The sequence below is a fragment of the Marmota flaviventris genome, chromosome 2 (assembly GCF_047511675.1).
Source record: "Marmota flaviventris isolate mMarFla1 chromosome 2, mMarFla1.hap1, whole genome shotgun sequence".
NCBI lineage: Eukaryota > Metazoa > Chordata > Mammalia > Rodentia > Sciuridae > Marmota > Marmota flaviventris.
This window is the reverse complement of record NC_092499.1, coordinates 44,738,549-44,746,683: the sequence shown is the minus strand read 5'-3', so window position 1 is coordinate 44,746,683 and position 8,135 is coordinate 44,738,549. Positions and strand designations below refer to the sequence as shown.

The window sequence follows — 8,135 nt, the reverse complement described above, 5'->3', positions numbered from 1 at the left end:
ATAAGTCAATGGCATGAAGAAAAACAGAATGGAGACCATTAGTAGACAAAACAGACCTAACAGTCATAGCAACCAAATACCACGTGAAATCTTGTTTGGGTCCTTATGAAAATTCAATCATGAAGTGGCATCTTTTGAAATAAATAAAAAATTTAACATGGATTGAATATTAGCTAATATTAAGAAATTACCTTAATTTTTATAGGTATGACAATGGTCAGGTGATAACTCTCTCTCTTCTCTCTCTCTCTCTCTTTCTCTCTTTCTCCTCTCTCTCTCTCTCTCTCTCTCTCTCTCCCCTCCATGTTCTCATCAGAGGAAGTTAAGTTTAAGTGGTGAAATGACCTGCTATAAATGTGCGCAACCCACAAACCACTATCTCAGCGAAGCGTCTCCTGACGGGACGTCCCGTTTCCCGCTCCCTGGGCTTTCTACAGCCAGGAGCGTGCATTCCCAGCATGCCTCGCGGGCGGAGCGCTACGGCCGAAACTCTCAGCCTGGTGCCTGGGTGCAACCTGGAGGCCACGGGCCCAAAGTGCCACGGGCGCTCATTTGCATGTAACCCGACAGGTAAACTTAGCAGGTCCCTCACTACCAGATGCGATCTAGCAACGCGAACACCAAGCGTACGAATCTGGTGATGCGGTTCCGTAACTGCAAGCTTTCCTAAACGCCCCGGGGTGGATGAGATGGCGTGAGAGTAGGTCACCCTAAGTAAGAGAGGCGAGAGCCCGCCGTACTTTATATAGACTGTGTGCAGTGTGGTGAGCGTGCTCGCTTCGGCAGCACATATACTAAAATTGGAACGATACAGAGAAGATTAGCATGGCCCCTGCGCAAGGATGACACGCAAATTCGTGAAGCGTTCCATATTTTGTGCAGTTCCCAAATTAGACTTCCGTGAGGATAAAAGAAGTTACAGGTTCCTTGCTGTCTGGTTCTCCTGCTCTGTGTTTGGGCCCAAGCACCCTACTATCGATACAGCATCCTATTCACGTTACTATTACCGAAATAATCCTTCTGTCTGCACCTGAATACTATTTTCCATTTATCCGATTCTGCTTCTGAATTAAGCAGTGAACTTTAAATCATATTTCCTATAACAGAATCCGTCAGATATGTGTAAACCGACCTTTCTGATGGCCCTTTTTATACAAAAAGAGACTAGTGAAAACAGATCCTAATGAACTTGCTGCTTTTAGCCAAACTTTATTGGTCCTGGAGCTCCTCAATCAATTCAAGGCACCGGCCAACAGTGAGCTCATCCAGACAATACCAGCCCTTGGTAATAACCTTTGCTTTTGTGCGGCTTCACAGACCGAGAAAGAAAGGGTGGATGTCACTCAAGAAATAAATAATGTTGCTTCCTTTTGAAGGACTCATTAATTTAGCAATGATTTAGTAAAAATCCATCCAGCAATTCGCATGTCAGGTATCTCCTAAGTGAATAACAAACAAACAAACAAAAAAGCCAAACTATCCGGGCCTCTGGAATTTGTGCTCTTAGGTAGACAAATCATAACTCAATTTCTGACTTTTAAGTTAAATGACAGGGAGAGGCACACTGACATTTTCTCATGTTTGAGATACGTACTAAGGACATAGTCACACACAATTTTTCAAATGTAATTCCTTTTTGTTCTCTTTTCATAGATCAATTACAGGAATATTTTTGTTTGAAAGTTACATTTCAATATTGGGTGTTATCCACTGTATTTTGAGCCTGTTTTCTCATATAAAATAATGAAGTGCATTACATTTTGTGTTTGCACAAAATATGGAACGCTTCACGAATTTGCGTGTCATCCTTGCGCAGGGGCCATGCTAATCTTCTCTGTATCGTTCCAATTTTAGTATATGTGCTGCCGAAGCGAGCACGCTCACCACTCTGCACACAGTCTATATAAAGTACGGCGGGCTCTCGCCTCTCTTACTTAGGGTGACCTACTCTCATCTCATCTACCCCGGGACGTTTAGGAAAGTTTAATGTAAGGGAACCACTTCACCAGATCCGCACTTCTGGTGTTCGCGTCGCTAGGCCGCTCCTGGCAGTGATTTTTGGGACCTGCTGAGTTTACCTGTCGGGTTACATGCAAATGAACGCCCGTGGCACTTCGGGTAAGTGGCCTCCGGGCTGCACCCAAGCTTGGGGCAGAGTGTTTTTGGACCTTAGCTCTCGGCCCGCAGGGCATGCTGGGAATTCACGCCGCGCGCAGGCTGTCTCTCAGAAGTCATTCTGCGAGCTTGGGAATCCTTGGCCTGCTAGTCCCTGAATCGTACAAGGGTCCTACTAGAAAAATTTGGAACTCTTCTCAATATTTCACCGTGAAGTAGGGGCCTTTTGCCAGAAGGCTTTGAAGTTCGCCCAGAGCGATTCCTCTGGGCGATCCCTCCCAACGACTCAGTCCTGTAACTGTCCACACCACACTCCAAGTTGCCTGGGACTCTGCGTGCATGAGCACGCATTTATCCGTAGTACGCAGGCTCCGGACCCGGAGCGGAAGAACTTGGACGGGTGACCACGCCCCTCCTCTCCCAGTTTCCCCCCCCCCCCCCCCCCCGCCGCCTCAGGTAACTCAAGGCTGTGTCCAAAGCTGCGCAGGCGCAGTGGACTCCCGAGCGCAGAAACGCTGACCAGGGCCACGCCTCTTCACAGGTGTCTTGCCCTAGAGCCGGTTGCAGGTGCCAGGCTGCCTAAGATTCGCACTACTGAAGGACCGGCTGAAGCCTGCCTGTTTGGCCTGAGAGCTTGTTTTGAGTACTTAACACCGTCCACTTGCAGAATCATCCTTATACTGCACTCTGCCCCTATTACGATACAAACTGCCAGACAAACCTATATGCAAGAAATGTTCCATTACTGTCAAACATTCCGATTTTTAATTATAGTAAAATTTGTGCTGTTCGAGTCATAGCCTTACGCGTTGTGAAATGAAGTCCACAGGTTAAAGCCTCTGGTATTGATATGGTTACGGTATTCCACATACGGAATTAAGTGAAGGCCTCGAATTTAAATGGCATCATTAATAAGGAATATGGCATGTTAGTATAATAACTGGAGTTTTCTTTTTTTCTCCTTTCTGTTATTGCACTCTCACCCTCAACTGTAATACAGTATTTTTTGGAATAAAAACCTGCTGAACGTCAGTAATTTCGAGGAATTTCCTGACACCCTATTTTCTGATGTGCAAAAAGAAAATAGTGTGAAATCATATAAGAATTCTAGTATTGCTAAGACAAAAACCAAGAAGGGAATAGAAAGCCCACAGGGATTATTGCTAAACCTACCTTTCTTTTTGTTTATGATTGTAATTATCTTCTCTCACAGCTTTTGAAAAGTAATTAAAAACTATATTCATTCTCCACTCAAAAAAATGACATGCCTGTTGAGTTAAATTTTCCAATTACAAATAAAATATGCTTTGATATATTTCTTCTAATGGCCTGTCTTTCCAATATGCTATTTCTGACTTCAAAGCTATTAAGAAATAGTAAATTGATGTTCAGTTTTATAGTTTGAAGAAATATATCAAAATTCTTTCATCTTACTTTCTTAAAAACTTTACATTTATTGAATGATACATGCTTAAAGACATCTATAGTCGGAAAGCTGGTCAGAGTTAACAGGGTCACCAACTTGATGTCTCTACACGTTTTAAGTTCTTTCTGAGTCAGGCTACACTCCAGGATGATTATTTATAAACCTTTTATTCTTAAAAAAAAGGAGGAGGAGGAGGAGGAGGAGGAGGGGGAGGGGGAGGAGGAGGAGGAGGAGGAGGGGGAGGAGGAGGAGGAAAGAATTTGAAAGAAATGTTTGGAGGAGGAGAGGAGGAGGGGGAGGGGAGGGGGAGGGGAGGGGGAAAGGAGGAGGGGGGAGGGGAGGGGGAAGAAAGAATTTGAAAGAAATGTTTACCAAATATCAAATATATACAGAAAAAAATGGAAGGTTTGCAGCACAACAAATTTATTGAGATGAAAAATCTTTATATATAAAGTGGTTTTAAAGTATCAAATGTGTACAGAAATAGTAAGAAAACATAATTTTAGAGTCATGGCACTATTGAACAATGTAATGTTAAAAAAACTAGAATAGAGGGGATGGGGTTGTGGTTCAGTGGTAGAGCGCTCACCTAGCATGTATGAGGCTCTGGGTTTGGTCCTCAGCACCACACATTAAAAAAATAATAATAATAAGTAAATAAAAGAAAGGTATTGTGTCCATCTACAATTAAAAAAGAAATCTTAAAAAAAAAAAACTAGAATAGAATTTCTCACAGGTGATTTTTATGACACCCTTTAAAAAAAGAAGTTCTCCCTTGGACTTCCAGTGTTATTTCAGTGACCTATTATTTAGATAAATCTAAACAGAAAACTGGGCATAAACTCCTCATTCTTTCAGCTGTTATACAACTCTAAAACCAAAACCATATTTACAAATTAAATACAAAAGTAGAGATCAACAAATTCAAATTAACAACATTAATTTATTGCAGTAGAAGATGTGTTTGGCTTTAACAAAATCACCACTATTGGGTTTGCTAGTAGAAGGATGTAGCCTCAGGACACAGCACACAATAATGGGATCTGAGAATCTATGAAAAATGGTAATTTAAGAAAATCAGCCCTCCTCCTTAACACTGCCTCCCCAAAAAGTTTTTGTTTTTGTTTTGTTTTTTTATTTTAGCCTGAGTTCATAAACTGTTGAAGGCAAAGAAGGAACAAGGCTTCTCAATTTGGCCACTATTCCAACAACTGTTGGCAAGAGAGAAAAGGATTGACTGACAGAGTCTGTGTACTCAGAAATTCCCTCTTATTCCCAAAACAAAGCAGACAGTTTCCTAGAGTGAAACCAGTCTGACACAGGTATCACATGGCTTGGGTATTTTCAGATAGGCTCAGCATCACATCTGCTATGAATGAGGCTTGTGAATGCTTAAACTCATAGTGGTAATAAGCAGGTTACAGAAAGAACATTTGAACTCCAAGTCTTCAGAATCCAAATCGCATGCTTCCATAATTCTGTGATATAAATTAACATTAGAGATATCCACATATATATATATATATATATATATATATTGAGCCAGAAAAATCTTTATGAACTGTTTTGAAATTCCTAGGCAATCAATACATAGAACATAAAAATTTCAGCCAGGTCTTGTTCTGTTTCTAGATTATGAAGGAAAAAAAAAAATCAATCTCAAACTAGCTTTCTTCTTTCTCTCAAAAAGTGCTTCATGGTTCCCTTCTTTAGACTTATGATGTTTACACATGAAATGAAATGTAATATAATTGTCATAGAGGTAAAAAAAAAAAAAAAGGAAAAACTGCAGCCATATAAAACAGTAATGAAATGATCAAAGTGAGGTCATCTGTGCCTATGTTGTTCTCCAATAATACAAGTGATTCAGAATTGCATAGTGTTTTGTTATTTGAATGCATGTTTTATCAAACAAGATCAGCTTTCTAGTTTAGGCAATAAACTTTGGTTCTAATCAATTATTTTTCATTGTAGCATCCCCGTATAGCTATAGTTTATTTGTATTTCTTAGAGCTCCTAAAAGGGTTGGTAAAACTCAATTGTCTTTCAAGTGCACAAAAAAATAATTTGAGATATAGATTCTAAAAGAAAGCATAGGAAAGCATTTTGCAACCTCAAGGTTAACAAAGATTTCTAAGTCAGGATCCATTAAAATTTTGATAAATTGCACTTCATCAAAGCTTAAAACTCTGCTCAACCAGACATCCTTTAAAAAGTAATAGAGAAGACACATGCTGGGAGGAAATAATAATAATCAAATATCAGAAATTTATATAAGGAATAAATTAGGAGCCAGGCACATTGGCACACACCTTAATGCCAGTGGCTCGGGAGGTTGAGGCAAGAGGATCAGGAATTCAAAGCCAGCCTCGGCAATTTAGTGAGGCCCTAAGCAACTCAGTGGGACTCTGTCTCTAAATAAAATATTAAAAAGGGCTGGGAATGTGGCTCATTGATAAAGTTCCCCTGGGTTTAATCTCCAGTATGGAAAAAAAAAAAAAAAAAAAAAAACAAGAAGAAGAAATCAGGAACCAATAATTAAAGAACAACTCAGAGAAAATATTATCAAAAGTCTTGAAAAGACATTTCACAAAAAGATGTTTAGCATCATTAACCATCAGAAAACTTTAAGTTACTACACAGTGAATACCATTTCACACCTACTAAAATGGCAAAATTAAAATGACTAACAATACCAAAGTGTAAGTATGTGAAAAAACTAGAACTCTCACACATTGCTGGTAGGTTGTACATGTTTTGAAGAATTGTTTGGCATATTTTTATAAACATACACTTACAATGTGCCCCAGCAATTTTACTCCTACATATTTTTCCAAGAGAAATTAAGACATGCATAAAGATTCATGTTGTTAGGTGCAGGACAGGCTGAGTAAGCTGTCTGCAGGGCATGCCAAACAAAGTTAGCTGCAGGATTACCTGGCCTCTCAAACCCTCTGTCTGGTTCTTTATCAACTATTTGCTTCAAGCCCAAACGCCCAAGCCCCAACTCAAGGCTGAACACTCAACCCCCTGCTTAAGGCCAAATACGTAACCCCCCTTGTGCTAACAAGGCAACTTGCAGACCCAGAGACCTCATTAGATTTGGGTTATAAAAACTCCCTCCTGCCGGGCCCCTCTCTCTTGCTATCTCTCTTTCTTTCTCTCTCTCTCTCTCTCTCTCTCTCTCTGTCTCTCTTCTCTTTCTCTCTTTTCTCCTCTGTTGCACTGCTGCAATAAAGATCTCTTGGTTGCTCTGAGTGTTGTGGTCACTTTTCTTTCACATGTAAGAAAGTTTAAAATAATTTTATTTTATTTTTGAGAGAGAGAGAGAGAGAGAGAGAGAGAGAGAGAGAGAGAGAATTTTTTAATATTTATTTTTCAGTTTTTCAGCGGACACAACATCTTTGTTTGTATGTGGTGCTGAGGATCGAACCCAGGCCGCACGCATGCCAGGCGAGCGCGCTACCACTTGAGCCACATCCCCAGCCCAATAATTTTATTTTTTAAACATTTTTTAATTTTTATTTTTGGAAGTGGTTGGAAACAATATCTTTATTTTATTTATTTATTTTTATGTGGTGCTGAGGATCGAACCCAGGGCTTTGCATGTGCTAGACGAGCGCTCTACTGCTGAGCCACAATCCCAGTCCCTAAAATAATTTTATTTATAATTGCCCCAAACTGGAAACAATCGAAATGTGCATCAACAGGAGAATGAATAAATTGTGGCATATTAATAGAATCCAAGCAACTCCTGAGGCTGATGCAGAAGGATCACAAGTTCAAGGTCAGCTTCAACAACTTGGTGAGGCACTAGCAATTTAGCAACACTCCGTCTCCAGATTAAAAAAAAGGTTTGGGGATGTAGCTTAGTGGTAAAAGCACCCCTCAGTTCTATACCAGTACCAAACAACAACGGAATATTACTGAGCAATAAAAGAAATACACTACTGATGTGCACAATAACATGGATGAATTTCACAGACATATTGCACAAAAGAAGTAAACATGAGAGAGCATGTGTTGTATGATTCCATTTATATAAATTCATGATCAAGCAAAGCTAATCCAATAGTCATAGAAATCAGAACAGCAGTGCTTAGAGAGGAGAATAGAAATGCAGACTTGACTAGAAAATGGTAAGAGAATTTTCTGGAATGATTTAAAGTTCTATGTTTTGGTTAGTGTGTAGGTTATGTGTGGATGTATTCATTTATCAAAACATATCAACTATACACTTGAGATTTGTGTGTCACCATTATAAATTATATTGCAATTAAAAACATGCTTACTGAAAAGAAGGAAGCATCTGAAATAAGAGAACGATTGCTTAAGTCTAAAGCCAGTGGGTTTGCTGTTTATCCACTGTGCCATGGTTTCTGGAACTTTGTACTCTATCTGTAACTTTTCACTAGACATGTATTAATCCCATCTGATAACAAGGCACTTAGTAAAGCTGGAGGCTTCAGTCTAGTTGAGGTGAGAAATATATATATAATATATATGAACTTCTGAAGTAATTTGTTAAATGTTTTTCAATTTATACTACTCTGCACAACCAGACATTCTTTAAAAATAATAGGCAAGACACATA

The 8,135-nt window shown here is 39.6% G+C and overlaps 2 non-coding genes across 2 annotated transcripts; one reads left to right on the top strand and one right to left on the bottom strand.

Moving 5' to 3' along the window:
* The first annotated feature begins 770 nt into the window (after nucleotides 1–770).
* On the top strand, nucleotides 771–877 carry LOC114088292 (U6 spliceosomal RNA). Its single transcript, XR_003581955.1, has one exon. It is a non-coding gene; the product is annotated as a U6 spliceosomal RNA (small nuclear RNA).
* An 894-nt stretch (nucleotides 878–1,771) lies between these two features.
* LOC114088291 (U6 spliceosomal RNA) lies at nucleotides 1,772–1,878 on the bottom strand. The gene has a single exon (XR_003581954.1). It is a non-coding gene; the product is annotated as a U6 spliceosomal RNA (small nuclear RNA).
* Between the last annotated feature and the right edge of the window lie 6,257 nt (nucleotides 1,879–8,135).